Here is a 26,354-nt window from a genome sequence, read left to right as displayed (position 1 = left end):
AGTATGAGGTTATGGGATGAGTTACGCGTATGCCAGATTAAAGAGATGCGTCTTGAGCCTACTTTTGAATTGGGAAACCGTGTCTGCTCCCCGAACACTGTCTGGAAGGCTATTCCAAAGCTTTGGAGCCAAATATGAAAATGCCCTGCCCCCTTTTGTAGATTTTAAAATTCTGGGAATTACCAGAAGTCCGGAGTTTTGTGATCTTAAGGGACGTGGTGGATTATAGCGTATCAAAAGACTGGTTAGGTATGAGGGAGCTAAACCATTTAAAGCCTTGTATGTAAGTAGTACTATTTTGTAATTAATTCTAAATTGAACAGGTAGCCAGTGCAGGGATGATAATATAGGTGTTATATGATCATATTTTCTGGATTTAGTGAGAACCCTGGCGGCTGCATTTTGGACTAACTGTAGCTTGTTTATTGAGGATGCAGGACAACCACCTAGTAATGCATTACAATAGTCCAGTCTGGAGGTCATGAATGCATGAACTAGCTTTTCTGCATCAGATACGGATAGGATACTCCTAAGTTTGGCAATATTTCTAAGATGGAAAAAGGCTGTTTTTGTGATATTGGAAATATAATTTTTAAAAGACAAGTTACTGTCTAATATCACAATATCAATATCAATATAACAGTACATCCTTCTAAACGCAGGCTGAATTGTAAAAGCTGTTGTGTGCTGGTTTTTGGGCCGATGAGCAATATCTCTGTCTTATCTGAATTTAGTAAAAGAAAGTTATTGGTCATCCAATCTTTTATGTCCTGGACACACTCTGTTAATCTAGACAACTTGGGTATTTCATCTGGTTTTGTTGAGATGTATAATTGGGTATCATCAGCATAACAATGGAAACTAATCCCATGCCTTCTAATGATGTTTCCCAGGGGAAGCATGTAAATTGAGAACAGGAGAGGTCCTAAAACTGACCCTTGTGGGACCCCATATTTCACTGGCAATACATCAGACGGTACTCCATTTAGATCTACAAAATGGTATCGATCAGACAGGTATGATCTAAACCATTTTAATGCCTGCCACTAAATACCTTTATGATTTTGTAGGCGGTCTATGAGAATATTATGATCTATGGTGTCGAATGCAGCACTTAGATCAAGTAAGACTAGTATTGAGATGCAGCCTTGGTCTGAAGCTAAAAACAAGTCGTTTGCAATCTTAACTAGTGCAGTTTCTGTACTATGATGGGGCCTGAAACCTGACTGAAATTCTTCTAGGATGTTGTTTTCCTGCAAGAATGTGCATATTTGAGCTGATACTACTTTTTCTAATATTTTTGATATGAACGGAAGGTTTGAAATCAGTCTATAATTTGTTATTTCATTCGCGTCCAAATTAGATTTTTTAAGAAGCGGCTTAATAACTGCCAGCTTCAAAGGTTTAGGGACGTGACCTAGATATAATGAAGAATTAATAATGTTTAGAAGTGGCTCTCCAACTGTAAGCATCACTTCTTTTAAAATATTTAAATTAATATAATTAAATTAAAATATTTATCAATTTAATTATATTACATACTGTACACTGTATACCTATACAGTAAAGTGCAAATGTACAGGATGCATAAAGAGTATACATATATGGAATACATATAAAGTCTAACTGTACAGGACTCTATAGATCGTATGTGTACGGGATACATGCAATATCCCTGAAAAAAGCTGATTTTTTGGAAAGCTAAGTTAAATTTCATTTGCTACACCCAGGCCTGATTACTGCCAAACCTGCTAAATCAAGAAATAACTTGAATAAACCTGTTCGACAAAGCATCTCAAAAAACAGACACAATCATAGTTCTTTGCGCCCGGCTCACGTTCTTTAAAGGGAAACCACGAGCCGCGGCTCCCTCCTGGGGATCGTGCATCGGTCTGGCGGAAGTGCGTGAGACGGATTTACCCCTTTCTCTTGCACCCTTGCTGGATCAGGAGGCTCTAGAGTCTGCTTTTCGAGCGTGTCTCGGAGCTTCTTTTAATCGCATGAAAGAGTCCTCTTCTCTTGTTTCTGCTGAAATAAAAAATATTTAAAAAACCCAAATGCTCAAAACTAGATGACTAGTTTATGTCAGGTAGCTGGGGGGAGCCATCGCTATCTCTCTCCTGGTAGCTCATCACCATTGAAAAGTCCCCCCATTAAGCCGTGAGGAAGGCTTTCCAAGCAGCGGGTCAGGCTGGTGCTGCCCCGCACACCAATTTGGTTCTGCACCTGCTGAAGCACTTGAGCACTGGCGGGTCCATCGACAAAGGGGTGTTTTTAGAGCTGTGGCTCAACCTCCTTGATGCCCCCATCTCGCTTTCCGACTTATGACACTAGGTCTCGGGAGGCGAAGCAAGCGCATCTGTTGACACAACAATTGCAGACTTTGCTGGAAAAAGGGGCCATAGAACATGTTTCCCTGCCAGACAGACAGGCTAATACAGTCGGTATTTCTTGGTTCCCAAGAAAGACAGTGGGGGTTGCATCCAGTTCTGGATCTTTGCAGGCTAAACCGCTATCTCAGAAAATGCAAGTTCATAAATGTTGACAGTCAAGACGATTGTTTCTCAAATCCAACCAGAAGATTGGTTTGTGACAGTCGATCTAAAGGACGTATATTTTTATATAGAAATATTGCCACAAAACAGAAGGTTCCTGAGGTTTGCTTTCGGGGGCAACCCTTACCAATATTGGGTCCTTCCATTTGGCCTAGCCCTGTCACCCTGCACATATACAAAATTCATAGATGCAGCTCTGGCTCCTATACGACTCCAGGGCATCCGTATTTTGATGCATGGCACATCAATTGCCTCGAAATGAGGGCTTTATTTCAGGTCCTGAAATACTTCCTCCAGCAGTTGAGGGGCTACCATGTCCTACTACGGGGAATGGAAATTTTACCCCGAAGTGGTCAGTCAAATCTGGGAAAGATTTTATGTAGCAGAGGTGGACCTCTTTGCCTCGCAAGGAAGAAGAAGTGATGTGGCAGGTTGGTCCTCTCCGCACCCATTCGTCAGATTTTATAGTTTGGATGTCCATGCTACTCCGGGCTCACGGGTCCTCGAGTCAGCATCCCAGAGTCAGGTCTAGACCTCTTTGGTAATTGTGCACACACGCTACACAACCCTGGGGGTCCAGACACTTTTTAGTGCGGCGTTGGTATCGAGCGTAGCTTTTGAAAGGGAACGTCTCGGGTTACTTGACTGTAACCCTGTTCCCTGAAAAAACAGGAACAAGATGTGCTCCAATGCCGCACTGTATGCTTGACTGGATGTCTTTTCAGACAAAACTGACCTGAGAATGTTTCCAACCTTCACCTGACTGAGGTTATATACAGTAAGCCAAACTTTTTCGTGTTTGACACACATGCTTCAACAACCGGTTGCGCAAAGAGTGTTCCCAATAGCGTTTTTCACGCAGCATCTCGTTCCTGTTTTTTCAGGAAACAGGGTTATAGTCAAGTAACCCGAGACGACAAAGTAAAAGGCGGTCAAACTAAATGTTTTTTTTTTTTGACCGGGCAGTGTAAAACCGGAACCATGACAGTGGTAGAAAACTCCCCCCTGAGACTGACAGGTACACTGCAGACATAAATCGTGACAATGGCAAAACGAATAATAAATATCATTAGACTCACCTGAGGGTTGTGACCCAGTGATTGGGAACAAATGTACTAGTTGTTACTACATAAATGTCTTAAAAAACCAAATACCCTAAACAGCTAGGCGTGTCTGTGTGCAGCATTCAGACTTAAAAAAAAAAAAAAAAAAAACATAAAGAAAATCACATTCAGCACTAAAATTGTATTTGCATAGCTAACAAAATTCCTTACCTTAAAAATAGAATATACAAGTTTCTACAGCCATCTAATTTGAAAAATTTGAGGGAGGCATGTGCATCCTCATGTTGAATGGGCATAATATCTCCGCCAACAATCTCTGTCTACTAAATCAAAACTTCTTTTCAACCCATACATTTTTTTTAATTGAGAGATGAGAGATCATAAAGAGAAGAATGGTCTTTGTAGTAAACAATACATTTCATACATAGCAAGTCTTTTCACAAGAAACTTGCTCTTTCTAAGAAACTTTTATAATGGGTTCTAGATGTTCCGTCTGGAGTTCTTTCAGCAGCTAGTAACAGCTGTTGGGTTACGCTATTCCTGTTCTTGTTTCCGCCATGCTGCTCATATTTGTCTTTTATTTTCTAGAGCCACAAAATCACCATGTTATTTCCCCTGTCACTCAAAAGCCATTTCAATCCCAAACTCTATTTTCACGCTATTTCCGTTCATCTAATCCACAGCAAGGAGAGCGCTCAAGACATGGTGCAACAGCATCATTCAGGATATGAAAAAACTGTCCGATCACTCATTTTATGCCTTTTTTTTTCATCACTGTGATGATGTTAATATAGTGTCTCTGCTAGGCTCCTTACTGCGCTATTGCAAGGCTGAAGAAATGATAAAGGCTGTCTGGAGTCTATCACAGCGTTAGCGAGGCCACTACAAATCCGTAGCATTCCCCATTAGTGAAGCAGCGTGCCTTATTTATGCGCCACGCATTTAAATCGCAGAGGCTAAAGGTGGAAGATGCCATTAAATTGCTGTGATTTTGAATTTAATGCTTAATAAATACTTCTCTCACCTGTTTCTTCACCTCAGCTGCAGACTTGGACATCATTTTATGCTAAATTAGCAGCAGGTGAGGTGGGATCTGGTGGTTTTTATGAGCACCACGGTGCTTTGATTTTTTCATATAAACAAATCCTTGGTTAAATAAAGAGAAATGTGGTTGGGAAAGGAGCACATACACTTGTAGGTGGCCACAAATCTTCATGTACATTCATGCTGTTCCCTAATCAACCAGTAATGTGGCATAAAATTATCAAGAGCTTCAGGTAACATTCATAGATCAAACATCAGAAAGGAAAAAAAAAAACGTTTCACACCCTGCTGATCTCCTGCACGAGTTTTTTGAAGAAGATGCCTTTAAGGTCAAACAGACAAGCTGCCATAAAGGATGTAGTGACTCCATGGTGAGAGGAAAAACATCTCAGCATTGAACAACAAATCAAGACATAAGTTCTCCTCCTGTGAACCAGGAATTGTGCGTAATGTAGCCTCATACAGTATGTTTCCTTGGGTTCTTCACTGCCCTAGGGTTCTACTTGATTCTGTTCTAAAAAGGAAAACCGTTCAGGGCTGACCAAAGCTTCTTTTCATCGTGACACACAAACACACACACCAAATACTCTCAAACGCTTCTCTTCTCCTAGCTTCCTGTAGGAGTTTAAACCAGAACATTATCTAAAAAGGAAATTCAAGAAAGTAAAGTCTGCTTCTAGGGAAACAGAAGAACGCTTTTATTTTTTTTAAAGAGCATAAACAGCGGTAACTGCCGAGTCACCTGTACTCTGACCCCGCGCTCGACCATGCTCAAGTTGACGGAACAGAAATATTCTAGAGCGTTCCTCTGACCTGTGATGTGACTCTATAAATAATGCAAACGGTGACTTTTTACCCCAAAGAGGAAGGTGGAGAAATGGCATGGCCTGTGAAGCATCACACACACACACACACACACACACACAAAGGTCTAACATAAAAATTCTGTCATTTTCATACACTCAGTCATACACTCTAATTCTAATCTAATATTATTATTATCATTATTATTATTATTGTTATTATTATTATCATTATTATTATTATTATTATTATTATTGTAGGGAAGATGTAATATTGTCTTCCACACACTAGAGGGAGTGTGTTTATTTTTTGTAAGTAAATGTGTGATGAGGCCCCTTCTCTAAATTGTTGAGCTTGTTTAGCCTCAGTTGTTTTTGTTCTTATGAGAAGGTGAGATGGCAGTTCTTTTTGTGCTCATATTAATCTGTATCTTTGTGCTATCTAGGTTAACCATCTACATTATTTAAAGTAATTATTTTGATGATGGAATGTTTATTGAAAGAGATGTAGCATTATTTTTATCATTTTGAGAGATCTGTGTGGTTTAATTTGAATTAGTATAGTTGTGGCTGTATTTGTGGTATTTTGTTTTACTATTTTGTTGTACTTGCATTCTATGTTTAATTGAAAGAAAATTGCTTCAGTTGTTTTGTTCTTATGTGAGTTGTTTTTGTTCTTATGAGAAGATTGCCTGTTTGTCAACCGAGGCCTGGTGTGGGGAAAAAGCAACTAAATAAAGAGAGAGAGCTGCCCTGCTGTCGATCCAGCCACAAATGGTGTCCTCCCTTCTTCTTAATACACCTAACACAACGCAGAGACTCGTTTGGGAGCACATAAAGAGGGTTTCATTATTATTATTATTATTATTATTATTATTATTGTTATTATTATTATCATTATTATCATTATTATTATTATTATTATTATTATTATTATTATTATTGCTATTATTATTATTGTTATTATTATTATTGTGTAATATAATCCTTATTCATTAATTACGTTAAAATGAATATTTACAGATTTCTCTTCTACACTACGTCCTCTTCACTGCTGTTTTCAGCGTTAAGACTTTTACATTTGGTGAATAAATCGAGATCAAAGATCAGTGACAAGTGGCACAGACCCGGACGAGATCAGATCTCTCAATCAATTCAGCCACTTCATTAAAAAAGGGGAAAAGAAAAAAAAAATGAAGCTGTTCACAGCTATCTCACATTAAGTGATCATTCAGCACTCTACATTAAAAACTGGGGGGGGGGGGGAGTCAGTTTAAAAAGCTAACTAAAGTTAAAATGATATTTAGAAAAAAAAAAGGAAAAAGTTCAATTAAAAAAATTATAATATAGGGCAGGAGAGGCATTTCTCACGAGGAAGATAAAAACATAAGTATAAAATGTGTATAACTGGAGTAAAGAAGTAGATTTTTCCATTAATATACAATTAGGATGCAATCAAATTGGACTTTTGTCCAGTCCAACAAAAGTATTAGAGTGTGCGACTTCTTTGGCAAGGCATAGCTGTGCCAACATTGAATAATCCTAAAATCCTGACACTTGCACAGATCAATGATTTAGAAGAGCTTTTGAGGACGTTTTGTTCAATATTTTTCTACTATAAAAAAAAACAGGACTCACTGAGAGAAAGGAAGCACTTTCACTTGAAGAAGCACATCAGTGTTTTAGAAATTTAAGCAGTTATGCATCACACACTGACACATCTCTCCTTATCACATTCGTTTTATTTCCAAGGTGAATCTAACATTACGTCAGGCATAAAAGTGCCTTAATAGCAAAGAGAAAACAAATATTTTGCATTTTATGTATCTGTTACTTCTTCACACGTCATGGTTAAATCCATGTTGATTTGTTTGTAAGTCTTTATTCACTTCATATATTCTATACTATGATTTACCAGTTTTGTTGAATTTCTTCATTAACCCTAGAGAGAAAGACACTGATTATAGCAGCACTCTCAAGAATTGTGTGCAAGCAAGAGTGTAGTTAAATAATACGCAACACCTACCTCCAACCAAGCTACCAAGAAACCTACTAAGCAACCAATCAACAAAGCATCATACTGACCAAACGATCATCATCCTTCCAGCCAGCCAACCAATCTACAGTACAAACATACCAACTTACAAACCTACTGACCAAACAACGAACCAGCCTACCATGCTATTAACCAAACTACCAACCAAGCAGCTTTCTAGCCAGCCATCCTACAAACTTATCACCCAACCAACCAGCTCACCAGCCAGCCAACCAACATACCAGCCAACCAACCTACAAACCAATCAGCTCACCAGCCAGCCAACCAACCCACAAACCTACTGACCAACCCAACAACCATAATCAGGGCAAATAAATCAGGGTAAATTAAATGAACATTTCACTGGCTGACCATTTGGATTTTAAAATGTCTGAAAAGTCTACCTGTTCAGTAAAACCTACAGCAGAACAGCCAGTGTGTAATCAAAGACCAGGCCATGAGGAACAAACTTCATCTTCAACACTGAGACAGTAGAGATATACTGTACATTGTGTCCTTGAAAGTGTAAGACAAGATGATGAACGTACACACACACACACACACACACACACACACACACACACACACACACAGAGAGAGACAGCTACGTTAATTTTTCCTAACACTAATAGGTATTTATAATATTTTATATAGTATGTGATTTATATAAATAATGCTGTATATCTTTCTGTAACACTTTTGTTAATTGATTTAATTGTCTGCTCAGGTTTATTGTGTGTGTGTGAGAGAGAGAGAGAGAGAGAGAGAGAGAGAGATTCCCTGATTTTATTCCCCTGCTAATTTACAGTCAGAAGACATGCTCAAGGGCGTGTGTGTGTGTGTGTGTGTGTGTGTGTGTGTGTGTGTGTGTGTGTGTGTGTGTGTTACTGGGTGAATCATCATGGCCCCCCACTTCTTCTGAGGGAGGTTACAACAGCAGGCTCTTTCTCACACACACACACACACACACACACACACACACACGTGTATAGATCCCATGGCATCAGGCCTGACATGAATCTGATTGGTTTATCAAGGTAACCAATGAGAGTAGAGAGGAGGCAGAACCTACGATAGTCTGTCTGTGACCTGCTCTCGGGGATTCCTCCAAACTCCAAATTTAAGTAAATACATCCTCAGCATCTGGTGAACTGAAAAGTAAAATCCCACCAGCATTAGGTGTATTTAATGTAAAAAGCTAGCACTAATTTGACAGATGATCATGCTAATCGGTCGCGTCCCAATCCTCTCTGACTAAGCTCATCTGTGATCTGATCTGATCTAATGAACAAACGCTTCATTTGAAATCTCAACTCCACATGGAAACATCTGCGCCTTGGATTAATAAAACGATTAGCATAACTGTCATTAAGGCTCACAGACCTGCCTTGGTGTTAATTCAGTGTTTGTGAAAAGAGCGCATGTTTATTAGACGATGCATCAGTACACTCCAACCTCAATACACTCCGCCTCGTACAGCAAGGTCCTTTGCATATGTCTCATTTCCATAAGGGTAAACATCTGAAGAAAGCAAATATGTCAAAGATGACAAATGAGTGTAACTGTCTGTCTCACCTGTCTCTCTCTCTCTCTCTCTCTCTCTCTCTCTGAAACATGTGGCTGAGTGATGTTTCAGAGAGAGGAACTTCCCTGTCCTGTTGCAAGCTTCATTTTTCTTCTCATAGACAACTGACACTTTCATCCCCTTCTTTATAAATACGTTCATTCACTCTAGGGGAAGCACTTTATCCTAGACAAGGGATCTGTGGATCCAGTCTATCCCAGAACACTGGGTTTGAGGGGGAATGTTTCCTGAAAGGAAATGTGGCAGAAATGTTTCCTGAAAAGAAATGAGGTGGGAATTTTCCTTAAGTTAAATGAGATGGGAATGTTTGCTGAAATGGGAAAAGAACAGAAATGTTTCCCGAAAACAAATAAAATGGGAATGTTTACTGGGAATAAATAAGTTGGGACTGTTTTCTGAAAAGGAATGAGGCAGGAATAATAATTAAAAAAATAAATAAGGTGGGAATTTTTCCTGAAAAAGTAATGTTTTGGTGAAAGGAAATGTTTGGGTATTGTTTCCTGAAAAGGAAAATTGTGGAAAAATGTTGTATTTTGTATTTTTTTCTATTTAAGAAATGTTTCCTAAATAGGAATAAGGCGGAAATGTTTCCTAAAAAAGAAAATAGTGTAAGAATGTTTTCTGAAAAGGAATAAGGTGAGAATTATTTCAGAAAAGCAATAATGTGGGAATGTTTCCAGGAAAGGAATAATGTGGGAACGTTTCCAGGAAAGGAATAATGTGGGAATGTTTCAAGGAAAGGAATAATGTGGGAATGTTTCAAGGAAAGGAATAATGTGGGAACGTTTCCAGGAAAGGAATAATGTGGGAACGTTTCCAGGAAAGGAATAATGTGGGAACGTTTCCTAAAAAGGAAGGAGATGGGAATTTTTCCTGAAAGAAAATGAGATGGGATAGTTTTTTGGAAAAGGAAGTAAGGCAGGACGTTCTCTGATTACACCCTGGTCTACTTTACTCATGCTAACGGTCACAGACATTAAGGTGTCCTGTTGGGAATCTCGAGCTTTGGTGTTTTATATATCCTGAACTGATGTGTTTACTTTCTTGGATGAACTCTTTTTCCGCCTAAGCTTATTAGTTTCAGAATATTCATTTCGATTTACTACACACAGACTTACAGATATCTCCTACAGATTTCTTAAAATGAACAGTAGTGCTGCCCTCCTTCAGATTTCCCAGCTTATGAGATAATTCAGCCACATAACTGCAACAGAACTTTTATCTTTTATCTCTGTCCATAATGCTGAGATCCGCCTGTTAGCTATTTTACATAATCAGTGCGTCTCACTCTCTCTTTCTGTCTGTCTCTATCACAGGAGCGGGTAAGACAGAAGGCTCCAGCCTGCCGCCTGTAGAGACATAATGAGTGTTTATGTGCTTTGGCTAAATCTGGGTGGACATGTTTAGCCTCAGATTTTTTTGGCCAGATGCAAAATTAACCCTCGTCCTGTCCCAAGCTGTGACACCAATACAGTGAGAAAGAGAGATAGAAAAGAGGACAAAATTTAAATTAAAGGGAGATGAAAGAGAAGAGAGTGAGAGAGATGGTAATCAGTCACAGAGGAAGGTACAGTATCCACCATATCTGTCTAAACAGGGAAACCCATGAGAGATAGAGAGAGAGAGAAAGAGAGAGAGAGAGAGAGGATGGGAAGAAGACTTGGTATCCATGGCAACCAACAGGGATGTTGGCATCGGAGAGCAATTGCAGCAGTCGGATAGAGGATCGAGGGATTTACCCCAGAAGTAGCTCTACTGGATGGTCTACCATAAAGCCCCTGATTCTTAATGTTCCTCAAAAGCAAAAAGATCAAAGCTTCAACACACACCACTGCGACGCCCATCACCACTAAACATACCCTCCATGCTCCACCCTCTCCGCTGTGCCCTTGCTGCAATGTCAGCATCTCTCTGCTGCTTCCTCGCTCTTGCTTCGTGTCTTTATAAACTAGACCATGTGTGTGTGTGTGTGTGTGTGTGAAATTTGAGTGAAATAATGTAATACTCTTGAGTGATTATCTAGTGGGTAGAATTTGTATTATTTAATTATTTATTATTATTAGTTATTTAGCAATTATTCCATTACCGCTGGGTGTTTTTGATTTTTGATTTTTAACCATTCCATTTTTAGAAAAAACAATATCATCTCCAGCTTCCTGCTCGCTGTCATTTCCAAACATTTCTCTGGTGCTCCCATTCTTCACAGTGGATCCTTTTATGCTAAAAAAAAAGACCTTCAGCTCTCCAGTGTGGTTCTTTGGGATTAAAAAGCACCTCCTTTCTGGATCTACCAAGATTCCACTATGATTATATAGATTATTTTAGCCCGGAGATGAGCTGTCCATGTTTTATGATCTTCTATCCCGGAGATCCTCTTATCTCTGCAGCTCCTCTACAGGTTCTCCCAGGGTGCTGCTTTGATTCTTGCCCCCATGTTGTAGTGCAGCCTTCCTTCAAGTTTCCCAGCTTATAAGATAATTCAGCCACATAACTACAACAGAACTTGGGAGGTTCTTTATGGTTTTTGTTTAGACTGAGCCACTTGAGGACATTTAAGATTCCCTTTTCTTTTCCACTTATGGGTGTTTTTTCTTAATGAGCCTCCACCATAATAAGTGATGGCAGTATTACTTACTTGGTGTATGATAGATGTTGTGATGTTGTCATGGTTCCCTTAAAGAGCCTGTTGGTGTTTATTAGACACCTTTTAGTGTTTTTTCCAGCATTCCAACACCATGGCCAGTGGTGTTGTGGCCACAAGATAGTTTTTCCTTCCCTACCCAGAGTAACTCCTCAACACATCAAACATCTTTAGCTCTCAAGTGAAGCTCCTTTAGGGATCAGGACAGTGTTTCTTTGTGGAGACACTCTAATGTGATCTTGGCTTCGTGTCCAGGGTTCAAGGTCATATACACTCGGTGGTGGGTTTTCCTAAATAACACTTTACCTCCTAGTTTATTTTTGGTAGCACCTAAAGTAAGGGATGTCCTTCCATCTCTGTAGTATTTAAACTCTTTCAGTTTAACATGGAGTTGTGTCCAATGTCCAGCCACATTGTTCCGCTTGAAATACGGTTCCACACCATGGCTCAGACAGGTTCCTCAACACACAACTAATTTCTAGACAGGCAACTTTGGACTGGATTTCAGTCTGTGAATTGTGAAACTTCATATTTGAAGGTATTTGTCTTTCTGAATTACGTCCATGTGGACATTTGACAGATTTGGACTCCTAATCAGGTTCTGGGGACATCTGAGAGATAATTAGATTAAACACAAAACACCTGAGCACCGACTCCGAGTGCCAAAGGAGCGCTCGAGTTACTGAAGACATTTCAGCTTTAGTAAAGTATTAATACATTGAAATGTCTGTCTCTTACTGCATTTATCTTTGTCTCACTCTATTTATTTTTTGACTCACCCTGTTTATCCTTCTGTCCCACTCTATTTATATTTATCCCTGTCTGTCTATCTTTCTCTGAATCTCATACTCTCTATCTCTCCATCTGCTCCTTTTTTCCCTTCTTGTCTCTCATACGCTCTCAAATGTTACAATTTCTCTTCTATCTATCTAGCTATCTACTCCTGTCTTAGAAGGCTTTTTTGCGAGAGCATGCCGTAATTAATTCTTGCTGATTCTTGGTTGCTCGGCACTGTGACATCAGGGCTGTAGTCACCTGCGACTCGATTCTCACTCCGAAGCGTCACAATCTGTCCATTAACTTATATCTACAATATAGAGCGGTACCTCATTTAATCTGGTCCGGAGGCGAGTTCTTAAGGTGAAATTTCACTAAATGCAGATAATTCATTCCGGCCACCCAAAAAATATTACTGTAATTATATATTGCACATTGAGTTGGTTGAGTTAAGCCTTTATATGAGAAATTCTTTCTTCATATACATTTGGGCATGTGGCAGACACTCTTATCCAGAGCGACTTACATTTTAATTCCTTTACACATCTGAGCAGTTGGGGGTTAGGGGCCTTATATATATATATATATATATATATATATATATATATAGTTTTATATATATATATTTATAATTGCCTTATATATATATATATATATACAGTAAGGCGGAGCTTTTTGCATGCCGAGGTATCACTGTACACAACTCACAATTTGCTATGAACTCTTATTGTAATTCTCATCAGTTAACAGTCACCTAAAGCTCTGAACCTGCAGGAACCTGTCTGTAAAAAACCTCAGCTTGTGCGGAATAGTGTGTAATCAAACATACACAGTGCTCTGGTTTTCGCCATTTCGAGACACTGGATCCACCCCCTTCAGGAGAAGTTTCTCAAGCACGCTCCATTAGCGACGGCTCAAAGCTCTTTACATCAACACAACATGGAGATCAGCATATCTGTGGACAATCCATGTCCTCTACAGTGTCAAGGTCTCACCAGTTCAGGATCATCATGTTCAGAAATTTAACAATGCTCTTTTATTGTCTTAATGTCTGGTATCTTTTATCTATTGCTGTGTTATTTATCTTCATTCTTCTTTTTCATAATAATAATAATAATAATAATAATAATAGTAATAATAATGTGTGTTGTGTTCTACAGTTGAATTCAGCGTGTTTTGTTGCGAGTAGTCTGAGCTGCAGTGCATTCTGGGATTGTGTTGTCATCCCCTGAGCTTTAACAGTGGGGTGTGTGGGTGGTGTGCGAACATGTTTTTAAACCTGTGTGTGTGTGTGAGAGAGAGAGAGAGAGAGAGAGAGAGAGAGACGAAGAGGGAGTGTGATAAAGACAGAGACGAAGAGAGAGATTGTGAGAGATGTTTAAACGCTTTTCTCTTATTAGATTCATAAAACATTGAAAATGTCCTGCAGGCATGCTCTTAGGCTCAGTCTGGCCTTTACCAATAATTAATCTCTCCCGACTCCACCTGCAGTGTGTGTGTGTGTGTGTGTGTGTGTGTGTGTGTGTGTGTGTGTGTACATATATACCAACATCCTTGGAGAAATAGATTCTCCGGCTGTGAGAGCAGCATGACATTAAATGTGAGAGGAGAAAGCAATTTTAGGAATAGATAGATAGATAAAAAGAACAATAAACAGATAGATAGATAGATAGATAGATAGATAGATAGATAGATAGATAGATAGATAGATAGATAGATAAAAATTGCTAAATAAAAAAAATATATATAAATGTATTACTTGGAGACATTACATCTTGTTTCCATTCTTAAAAGGGGGCGTGGCCTAATCATTGAAGGCAGAGTACTTACTGTACATTAAATATGTATTTTTCTTTTCATTAAAAAATATCATTTTAGGATATTATATTATATTTAAATTACACACAAACAAAATGAAAAAAAGTGCGTATTTTTATTTTAAGTCAAAACTTTACAGAATAGTAATAGGTTATTATTATTATTATTATTATTATTATTATTAATTAGAATTGTTGCTGTTATTTAAATATCTTGTCATAAAAAAAATTATGTATTAATTATGTGTGTGTGTGTGTGTGTGTGTGTGTGTGTGTGTGTGTGTGTGTTGGAGGGTTCAGGTTAAACCCCAAAGCATTCCTCAAAGCAAGAAAAAGTGCTTGGTGGACCATGTGACAAGGAGGTCACATGACTTCAGTAGTTTGTGTATGTATCTGCTATGGCAACACAGGAATCTCTCTCTCTCTCTCTCTCTCTCTCTCTCTGGATATCTCAGTTGCTTAGCAATGTGAGTCAACGAAAAGGAAAGAGTGCTAATTACAACAGCGTTTAATCCCCTATTCTCACACTATATAATAATAATAATAGCTCAGGTTAAAAAGTGAAATGTATTTTTGTGTTTTTATGAATGCTGTCAATAAGTAATGCTTTTGATTAAACATCGTCACTGAGCTATCATTAGCATCACTGCTGAGTTCTGAGGTCTGATTGGTCAGAAGCTGTTGATTAATTCTCTATACCGGAAGCTCGGACCGTAGCGCAGGGTTACATGCATGTGCTTGTTCTGATACATTATTCATGATCGCTCACGCCTCCTCACATACGGCCTTTCTAAACAAAAAGTGTCTTCGAAAGTTTTAATGAATGTATTGTTTGCTGTAAATGAGTGAGCGAGATGATCGTCACATCATTTTGAAGTAAAACCTCTACATTATAAGATCCAGGTCACAAAAGTCTTGTACACAAATGTCATGTGTCTTGTGGTCTTATTTCAGTGACTTATTCTTTTTTTGTTTTTAATAATCACGCATAACTTTTTTTTCCCCAATATACATACTTGTACATACTGTACATGCTGCTCATATATTATTGTAACCCAGTTTGTGTTGAATACAATATTATCAGACTTTAGACATTTATATGTTTATAAGTAACTGAAAAATACACAAAGGAATAAAACACTTGGAGCAACACGTCAGCTCGAGTGACAACCAGCTCATCAAACGTCTCAGCTAAATGCCTAGTTAGCTGCTTGTAACGTAAGAAAGGAGATGCTACTCGTATGTGAAATAGTACTTTTCTGCAATACAAATTTTCTGCCACTAGGGGTCTTTCAGTCAAAACAAGAGACCATCTGTTAAACACCCAGGCCAGTGGTGGCTCAGATGGTTGAGGGTCAGGGTTGCTGAAGGGAGGGTCAGGGGTTCGAGCCCCACCACGAGGTTGCCACTGTTGGGCAATACCAAGCCGCGGGGAATCTCCTGCAACAGAAATGGGATCTAGAGTAAAAACTTGTGCCAATAACTCACAGATAGAATGATATGATATGGTGACCCTAAGAAAGGGAAAAGCTTGGGGGGAGGGGGGGCCGATGTAAATCACCACCGTTTAGCTGGACTTTAGTCTGAAATTAAAGTTTCTTAACTTGAGTCATGTCTCTTTGTTACACTTTGTTGTATTTCAGGATTTGTGTTTACATTAGACATTAAAATAGTTGCAGTCTGAACGGTCTGACCTAAATAAATAAAGGCTGTAGATAATAAATCCTGTCTGCAGGGCGGTCGGAAGCTATGGGAGCTCCACCGTCCAAAAACCAAACATCGTCTGGGGACATTTTCGATTGAACGCAGCCATCTCTGTGACATTTCTTCAATTACAGTAGCAATTGCTTTCCATGCTATATCTGGGGGCAGTGGTGGCTCAGAGGGCTAAGGCACTGAGTTACTGATCAGATGATCGGCGGTTCGATGCCCAGCTCCAATAGGTTGCCACTGTTGGGCCCTTGAGCAAGGTCTCTAACTGCTCCAGGGACGTTGTACAGTATCATGCCTGACCCAGCGCTCTGGCCCCAGTTATGATGGGCTATTGTAGGTGAAGAAGGAATTTCACTTAACTTAATTAACTTATCTGGCTGATACAACTTTCTATATGGACATAGGCCAGGTGTAAGTGTGCTGTTAAGGTAACGTTCTCAACTACACTGAAGAGAAGTTTCTATGTAAGGCTGTGTATAATTTAGCATCTTTCTTAGCAGAGGTGGGCAAAGTACACAAATCCTGTACTTGAGTTAAAGTAGACATTCCCTAGGGAACAATTACTTAAGTAAAATTAGAAGCCCATAATGTACATGTGTACCAGAGTAAAAGTATTCACCCCCAAATTTACTTAAAGAGTACAAAAGTGCTCAAAGTAGCTTTTTTTCAAGTTATGTTATTAAGCGTGTCTCGAAGGAAAGAAAAGGTACACATTTACACAAACTATAAAAGTCAACAGGTGGCTACATCCAACGTCAAATATCACACGCGACGTGGTTTAGTAACGCAACACGATGCGGAAATGCAGTACAGTCAAAGTACAGATACAGTACTGGCTTTACTTTTAAGCAGAGTACAAGTAAAGTGAAATTTGTGGTAAAGTACAGTAATAAAGTAAATAAACACATTTACATCCCATTTTTGCTTTTTTTGTTGCTACAAAAAGTTATAAAAAACACGAAAACTGAGATGAAATGATTATTGTGTCACATTGTGTTGTGTAGTGATGTCATCGCTTTGTGTAATAGATCCATCATATCCATGTGCTGCGTTATCACCCCTCACTAAAGGCACAAATTCACCCTGAGGGTCCAACTGCAAACACAAATACTATACTTTACATTATTGTCACCAAATTAGTATTTTTTTTAAATAGAGAGGAACTGTAAATGAGTTCTTAAAAAAAATTCTTTATAAAATACAGCATTGATTATTTAACAATCAATAAGTCAATAAATATACAGGGTTTCTGATGTATATTATACTATGTTTATATGTATTATTCAGTTACTTATGTTCATGTGTATTTTGTCTTACAGGTGGTGAATGGAGTAAACCTTGATAGGTCATACAGTAGATGGTAATCTCACTGGTTCCTCATTTTTTAGAGACGCTGTATATTGTTCCCACACAATTTACACACACACACACACACAGTCCCATATCTCTTCCTCTCAGTAATGGATATTTAACAAGGCTAATAAGAGATTGTGTGATTTATTCGGGTCACAACATCTGTCACCTTCACCCAGATGGACATTTTCTCTCTCTCGCTCTCCTTCACTCTCTCTCTCTCCCCCTCCATCAATCACACAGCAGACCGGTTCTCCACCTCAGAATTCAGAACTCATGACATTAAAAATTAATTAATTAATTAATTAATTAAAATAATAATTTTAACTATAAATCAATCAGCTGTGTCTCACGTAACTCTCCAGCGTCACCACATAGCCAGGTTTTACACACATTATCACACACTATGTTCATGCTAGTCTCAGTGTTTACACACAAACACATATCAGGCTAGTGAAGCTAGTTACTAATAGCAAATGCTAAGTAATGAGAGTAATAACCTAAATGTTCATTTTAAACTAAATGTTCATTTTAAACTAAATGTGCATCAGTAATTAATTACTGCTGATTTAATTCCTTATTTAAATATAAATAAAAGAAGAAATGCAAAGTAGAATTAAAATAAGTGTAAATTTACCAATTATTTTTATTGCTTTATGCCTTAACCCAAGGAGCTATTCATAATAAATAATTCTTCAATGAAGGCAAGAATAAAAAAAAACTACAGTATGTACAGTACAAATTAAAAAGATTTAAGTTTAAAAATCATGTGCATGTGGGGGCAACCCTGGTTGGGTTGTAGTTGAGGGCCCCTTTTAAAGTCCCTCCAAGCCCTACCTGGCCCTCCTACTGTACCAACTACAATTCAATTCAATTTTATTTGTATAGCACTTTTTACAATTGTCGCAAAGAAGCTTCACACAATCAAAAGTAAAATGATAGAAATTTGTATGTAATGTGAAAAATGTCTATAAATCAAAATGTTTAGATAACTATAATACCACCTAGCCCCTTAGATAACCACTCCTGGTTCTCAAGAACACCCACCTGCCACCACACACACACAAACATTTTCACCCCCTAGCCCCTCCCACAACCCCACATGCCCCCCATAAAGTACATGACCTCATCCCTACAACAACCCCATATGACAACTTCACAAACTACACCATGCTTAGACAACCCCACCTGCCTTCACCATCCAGCCCCTCTCACAACCCCACTGGCCCTCCATACACTCCAACACTACCAAACCCCTACAACAACCCACACCAACTGGTCTTGCACACCATTACCTCCAACCCTTGCTGGCAACCATTCCTGCCCCCCAACACCATCTACAACTTCACATGGCATCACTACCCCCGCCCAACCCCCCCCCCCCCCATCCATACTTAGACCACCACATTTCAAACCGGCCCCTCCCACAACCCCACCTGACCCCCCCACCACTTACCACCTCACCTTCACCTCTTCCTAGTATTGCAGATATTTTTGTAAATAAGTTACCATGCCTCCATGTTTATGTAGCTGAGGTTAGGGCTTTCTGATAAAATGATAGAGTTTACTAAATAATGGTATATATTCTTTAATAAAACGCAAAACACCTATGTACACATCAATTTGATCCACCAACTGAGAAAGCAAGAAAACCAGGTACTAAAGTAAACATTGAAAAACTGTAAACAGGTCACATGACACGAATATCGAGAACCTCCAACAACAAACTGTGAACCCTATGAAACTGTAACTTCCTACTGAAGTGCTGTTTTCACCTCCGTCAGGAAAAATAAGTCTCTCGACAAAAGTTGCCTAAAATTTTTCACATTGGCGCCAAAAGAGTCGTTGAATACGGTTCGTCTCTGACCCGAATCACCTGTTTATGATCGTGTCCAAAGAGTTGTGTGATGTAAGACAACAACAATAACAACACAAGATATCTCCACAGCCCAACAAATTCCTATCATTAAATTAGTGTTTGAGGATTTCCTCTATTTGCAGAGGGACGTGTGATTCCCGGGCATGCTCACAGAGCAGAATGAATACTGTGCGTGTGCACGTGTGTGGATGAGGGAGATGGAGAGAAGAACGCTCCATTCTTCCAGTTTTACAAAGAAAAAGAAATAAAAGCACCTTGATCCTGTGTATCTCAAATTCTTTACACCTTTCTTTCTATCCCTTCGTTGCTATTTTGAATCACACACAACACACAAACCATTTCACGGTTATAAGATGCAAAGATGAAAATACGATGCAATGATTTTTTCCCCCCCAGAGTGTGCATTGTGGGGAAACGAGCTGTGGAGAGAAGTGCTTTTTATTTTCCTACCTGAGAACGGAGAAGTGATGCTGATCAGGGCTTCGGCTGAGAGGATGTGCAGAGAGGACGTAGGAGAGAGGTGGAGGAGGAGGAGGAGGAGACACTTCAGGGAGTGGTAGAGTGTGTGTGAGAGAGAGAGAGAGAGAGAGAAAGGGATATGGATGGAGGGAGGGAGGGAGGGAGCGAGCTGACGTTATTATGTGAGAAGCCTGCAGGGATGCATGTGCTATCCTGGGTAAAGGGTGAGAGACATAAAGGGAGAGAGGGAGAGAGAGGGAGAGAGAGAAAGGGGAGGGGTGAATTTCTTCCCTGTTTAACTCTTGGCTTCATGAGGCTTTTCTTCCTCCGGAATCCCTTCAGCCATAGTCCTTGGCTGTGATAGGTTGCCCGAGGCAGTGATGTCATGTCAATAAAACACATAGCGATAAAAATGACATTTCTTGCAAATTAGCCCTCAAACACAAGAAGAGGACAATAACAAGCAAGGACACAAGGACACTCAAGATTTACACACTCTTGTCTGTGTGTGTGTGTGTGTGTGGTACTTGGATGTTACTCTCAAGCCCCCGATTCCTACTTGCCCTTGCAATATTCATCAACAATACAAACCCTAATTAATTAAGGTGATTTATCTGAGCAGTCGTTGACTTTGGTGATCTTCTGGATGAGACCTACGGTCTGGTTCCTCTGAGGCACGTTGATTCAATTTTGGGTTACGCTTCGACTTAAAATGTAACAGACAACAAGTCTTGTTGTTTCAAAATGGCTGCAGGTCACTCAATAGCTACGTGCTGTCACTGTGCTGCATGATCACCACTGTTACAACACACTGCCACTCTAATTAAACATTCTCAGCAGAGGCATTTCAAATTTCCTCTGTTCCTTTTGTATTTCATTCCTCGCTAATCAGCTTTTCACGCTAGCCATTTTGAAAAAGTTGGAGAAATGAGCCTGACAGAACCATCGCTGGTCACAAGAAGATGTTCCTATAATTATTTCAAGCTCTTTAATTATCAATTTGGCACAGTGATAACATACAGTATAACCTAGCAGTGACAACACACCACACAACAATATTATGTGTTTAGGCTAAAACCATCATTATTTACTCTTAGTTGCATGGTTAGGCTAACTATCTAGCTCTACTTGGTTTATTAAAACCTTCCAATAATAATTCATTTCATACATTTATTTAAATATTTAACCTATAAAGGGAATTTGATTTAAATGTAAATATTTTAATTATTTTCCCTTAGACAGGCAGTAATTATTATTATTTGCTAGCTACTGTAGCATTGCTTTATTAACCAGCCAGCTAGGTTTCATCATGACTGTATGAGCTAACTCCTGAAAAGCTAAAAACTCTGAGTACTGTAAACCTTCTCTTAGGATTTTTTTTATTTTGCTTGTAAATTTCATAATGTTTAAATGTTGTGACATAAAGAATTGAGCCGTATAACATCAGTGTAATGAAAAACACTGATAAAACCCCCAAAGGGGTCATTTGCTAAATTTGGCTAGCAACATAATTGAATATTTACGTATACCAATATTTCAGTCTACCTAGTTAGCTTTTTGGCTTTGACTATCAACACAAAAAAAAATGTCTCTCTCTCACTCTTTGCCTGAACATATAAGCAAAAACTTACTAACACCACCATACAAGAAACTTTGCATAAAATGAACAGCTGTGCTTTTTATAATTTTACACATTTAGATTTTAGTACACAGTCAATACAAACCTAAATCTAAATAAAAATATATATATAATTTAATCATTGTAAAAAATCTTACACAGAAGCTAATATACAGTCGGCCAACTTTTTTGATTTGTGTATAATTTTCCACATTGAATGTCTTTTCAATTAAATTTAAAGATATAACCACTAAAGCTAGCTAAATATAACCACTAAAGCTAGCTAAATATAACCACTAAAGCTAGCTAAATATTAATATAATGCTAAACCATAATAATATTTTCAGCTAGCCAGCTAATTGGCTAACATGAAATGGTTTAATGTGTAAATGTTTATATAAAAAAGGGACATTATAAAATGCTTAAATCAAAGGGCTGAAAATAAATATTGTAGAAGTTTAATATGCATAGACATGATAATTTCACAATTACAACTTTATAATAAAAGTTGAGAAAACCATTCCTTGTAAAAGCCTCATGAAGCTGTCTGAAAGAATCCCCAAAACATGTAAAGCAGAAGGTGGCAATAATAATAAAAAAAAACTTAAATCTGAAACATTTTAAAATTGGAATAAAGTGGCACTTTTTTGCTTACAAATGAATTTCACAAAAAAAAGTAATAAAAATAACTCTGTAATGTGTAGGTGTGTCCGAGCTTCTGTCTACTATCGTAATGCTTTTATAAAACAATTAGCTTACTAACATTTCTTAGCGATGCTAAAACCAGGCATGCTTTCATGTATATAAGTGTGAATTGATTGTTAATACACTGAGAAATGGAGCAATTTCTCACCTGTCATATAAAAATGCCGTGGCGAGTGTTGGTGGAAATTCTGACCTTTAATCCAACAAGCAGAAATTGGCAGGTGGAGCTGCGAGCGATCTCTCGCCTGGCGTGTGAAAAGCCCTTAATGCTGTAGCATTCACTGTGTTTCCAGCTGAATGTACGGTCAATAATGACTCCCTGACCTTCAAGTTCACCCTGAATTCAATAGGGACGAAGAGGAAAAAGGAGGACAGAGATAAGAGAGGACTTATTTCACGGATACACAATGAGCCGAGACGTTACGAAGCGTTTGTTCAATAGCACATGCTTTAATGTACGTGAAATGGCAGAGGATATCAAATAAATGTCACTAAAGCTGTGACTTTTATCTGATAATGAATGCTTTTTACATTTCTTTTCCTCCGATTCGGTCATTCAGCATTTATAGAAGCTTCAACAGAATTACTATAGAGCATAAAAATGAGAACTATAGAACAATTCTATCACCGTATAAAAAATATGTTTATAATTTCTTAATAATGTTGCTCGGAGGCATTATGCATGGACTACACTAGACCTCTGAAGGTGTGTACCAGAGTATCAGCAGTGTGACATATAATTTATTTTTTATATATTTTTCCCTCTCTCTCTGCACACAACACAAGATTGTAATCCAGTAAATCACCATGGTAACCATAACACCACCATAACACCATTGCTGCTGTAGGTTCTGTGAGGTTAATGGGTGTTTTACAGGATAACGCTCCCTCGCCGTGGATATAAAGCAGCCATGATGAATATACTCTGACATTCAGATGGTCACTCGTGGTCCACAGTGTGTTTGGAGTGTAAGTTTAGAGAGTGTCTTGCACCTGCTGTAGGTTTTTTGAGGACGGTCGTCACACACACTGCGCAGCAAATGATCCTGTGCTCGACCAGACCCGTCCAAACTCACTCGCTTGTTAATGGAAAATGATGAGCAGTGACTTTCTCCGCAGTCACTCTGAGTCATACACACCTACGAACTTGCACATCCTGCAGATTTTTTGCATAATGACTAGACACTGCATGCTGATCGAACTGTCCTGACCTGCTGTTTTCAAAAATCTACATCAAAAAGAACCATACAGTCGTAGGATTTCATTTTTATTTGTTAGGCCTCTAATGCTACTAACGCCCCTGATCTAATGCTACTTCATGGGTTATCATCATGTGGTTTGCTAAATTTTTAGGTGTGCTACTATTTTTTAACCCTGAGCCATGTGTGTAGCGGGGTAGAAAACTGACAACACAGAATTACTTGTATGTCACTCTAAAGGGGACAGATGGAAGTTTTAAGTAAGTCTTCCAGATGGGATTGAACTTGTCACACTGTCGACAAGCACAGCAAGAGCTAGCCTGTCAGATGGGGAACATCACTGATGGTTCAATGGGTTGCACCTCCTTGATAGCTGAGGCCTGATCATGAGAGACCATGAAAATCACTTTTTACAAAAACTCTGAATGATCTGGGTTCATAAACTAACTACAGAACCACATGACTGTGCTTGTAGATTCAGGTCATGTCACTCCTACCTGGACCACAACAAAAGACAATGTCAATGTCTGCAGCATGTGGTGCTATGTAGATTGACAGACTTGCTGAGTTGGTACAGGTAAAGGTAATGATGGATATATCTACAGTGGTGTGAAAAACTAATTGCCCCCTTCCTGATTTCTTATTCTTTTGCATGTTTGTCACACAAAATGTTTCTGATCATCAAACACATTTAACTATTAGTCAAAGATAACACAAGTAAACACAAAATGCAGTCTTTAAATGATGGTTTTTATTATTTAGGGAGAAAAAAAATCCAAACCTACATGGCCCTGTGTGAAAAAGTAATTGCCCCCTGAACCTAACAACTGGTTGGGCCACCCTTAGCAGCAATAACTGCAATCAAGCATTTGCTTGATTGAAACAGGTGTGGCAGTAATCAGGCCTGGGGGTGACTACAGAAATTGAACTCAGGTGTGATAAACCACAGTTAAGTTATTTTTTAACAAGGGGGGCAATCACTTTTTCACACAGGGCCATGTAGATTTGGAGGTTTTTTTTCTCCCTTAATAACGTAAACCTTTATTTAAAAACTGCATTTTGTGTTCAATTATGGTATCTTTGACTAATAGTTAACGTTTTTTATTAGCAGAAACGTTTAAGTGACAAACATGCAAAAGAATAAGAAATCAGGAAGGGGGCAAATAGTTTTTCACACCACTGTATATGTCACAACCCCTGATGTGTCCAACCAACACTTCTAATTTGTGTCTCTTTTCTGAGCCCTGAGATCTGCTGTGGATCCCATGCTCAGCTTCTCCATGGTCCTACAGAAGTTAGCTGGGCATGTGTGATGATAAACATTGGTGGTGTCAGATGCTGAATTCACCATCTATCCCAACCATGCTGCTGCACTATTGGATGATATACAGAGGCAGTGCATCTACAGATAAGCTCTTTCTGACAGGGTTTAGAAGAGCCATGTTGTAACCAGATCAGCCTTATTTTTCTTGTTCATATACTGGATAGAACAATTTGTGTCTGCGTTGACTAACACCAGGTAAACACACACTTTCAACATTTAATGCATCTTCCACATAGTGACAAGCTCAAGGACTAACTAATTTCACATTTACATTTAGAGCATTTAAGTCAACTCCCGTAAACTCCCTTGGTCTCTACCAATACAAGGCTGTATGCTTGTTCTCTAGACTAAAACCCAGCAGGGAAGGTTTTTGCAAAATGGAAAGAATATATAAGACAATATTTTTTATGCCAAAAGATATAGAAGGTTCCAGTTAAAATTGTTCGTTGAGGTAGATGTAGTACAGGAAGGGTACAACTCTGCTTCTGAAAAATGAAGCAGATGCAGAAGTGCCAAAAAAGTGCAGTTTATCGAATAACTACTAAGTTTTTAAAAGTTTCTAAAAACAAAACTGTCTCCATAGCTTTTTTTGTTGTTCATAGCTCCAAAGCTGATTTGACTTCTTGTAATTCCCAGAATTTCAAAATCTACAAAAGGGGGCAGGGCTTTTTCATATTTAGCTCCAAAACTTTGGAATAGCCTTCCAGACAGTGTTCGAGGCTCAGACACAGTTTCCCAGTTTAAAAGTAGACTCAAGACGCATTTTTTTAATCTGGCATACACGTAGCTCATCCCATAACTTCATACTTCAGTACATCTATCCTGAATGGCAACTACGCTAATTCTCTCCATCTGTTCTGTACGTTTCTACCCATCCCGAGGCATCTGGAGATTGTACCAGCTTCAGTAGACAAAGGCCAACCCTGCGAGGATCCTGAGGCATCCAGAGAAGGACCAGCTCCAGCTGGATTCTGCTTTATGATGGTTGGAGCTACACATCCTGCTCCTGTGCAACCAGTGATCCAGACCCCATCTGCCCTCTGCACCTACTGACTCATCCCTATGCTGAACTGGACTTCATGTTAATTTAAAGAATTTCTGTTATATTGAACTTTTAGCTGCATAACACACATGGTGTTATATCATCTCTATCTGTTATCACCCAGATAAGGATGGGTTCCCTGTTGAGTCTGGTTCCTCTCAAGGTTTCCTCCTATTGCCATCTCAGGGAGTTTTTCCTTGCCACTGTCGCCGTCACCCTTGGCTTGCTTATCAGAGAAATTTCATTCATTCATCTCATTATTATCTAAACATATATATATATATAATTTTTTTTTTTTTAATGAGTTCCTTTCATCTTTGTGAAGCTGCTTTGAGACAATGACCATTGTTAAAAGCGCTATATAATTAAAATTGAATTGAATTGAATTGAAGTGATAACTGCATTCCAGGTGTCAAACCGCTACCTGTTTGCTATGTATCACTTTACAAAAAATGTAGGAGTTGACATGAGGCAATGTGTAGGTCATGGATGATCAAGTTAAATCAAATGCATAGTAATGTTAGCGTATAAATTAAAGTTAGACTAGGTAACTAAGTTACTAGCAAAGTACTAAGTAGGCATGTTCCAACCAACAGCCAGGTGCTCTTCTCTCCGACTATTTCAATCCAATTTAATTTTAATTGTATAGCACTTTTAACAATTGTTATTACCGCAAAGCAGCTTTACACAATCAAAAGAAAACCATTTTCCCATTTATGGATCAATCAGGATTTACCTAAA

General features: G+C 38.7%; 1 protein-coding gene across 1 annotated transcript in view; it reads right to left on the bottom strand.

Moving 5' to 3' along the window:
* Positions 1-19,773, bottom strand: part of syt1a (synaptotagmin Ia) — a 242,275-nt gene extending 222,502 nt beyond the window's left edge. Inside the window, exon 1 of the mRNA XM_053508374.1 lies at positions 19,717-19,773. The gene's annotated coding sequence lies outside the window, so the exon portion shown is untranslated. The remainder of the gene's footprint in view (positions 1-19,716) is intronic.
* Positions 19,774-26,354: the final 6,581 nt, after the last annotated feature.

This window comes from Clarias gariepinus, chromosome 12 (assembly GCF_024256425.1).
Source record: "Clarias gariepinus isolate MV-2021 ecotype Netherlands chromosome 12, CGAR_prim_01v2, whole genome shotgun sequence".
Taxonomy (NCBI): Eukaryota; Metazoa; Chordata; class Actinopteri; order Siluriformes; family Clariidae; genus Clarias; species Clarias gariepinus.
This window is presented reverse-complemented; position numbering and strand designations above follow the sequence as displayed.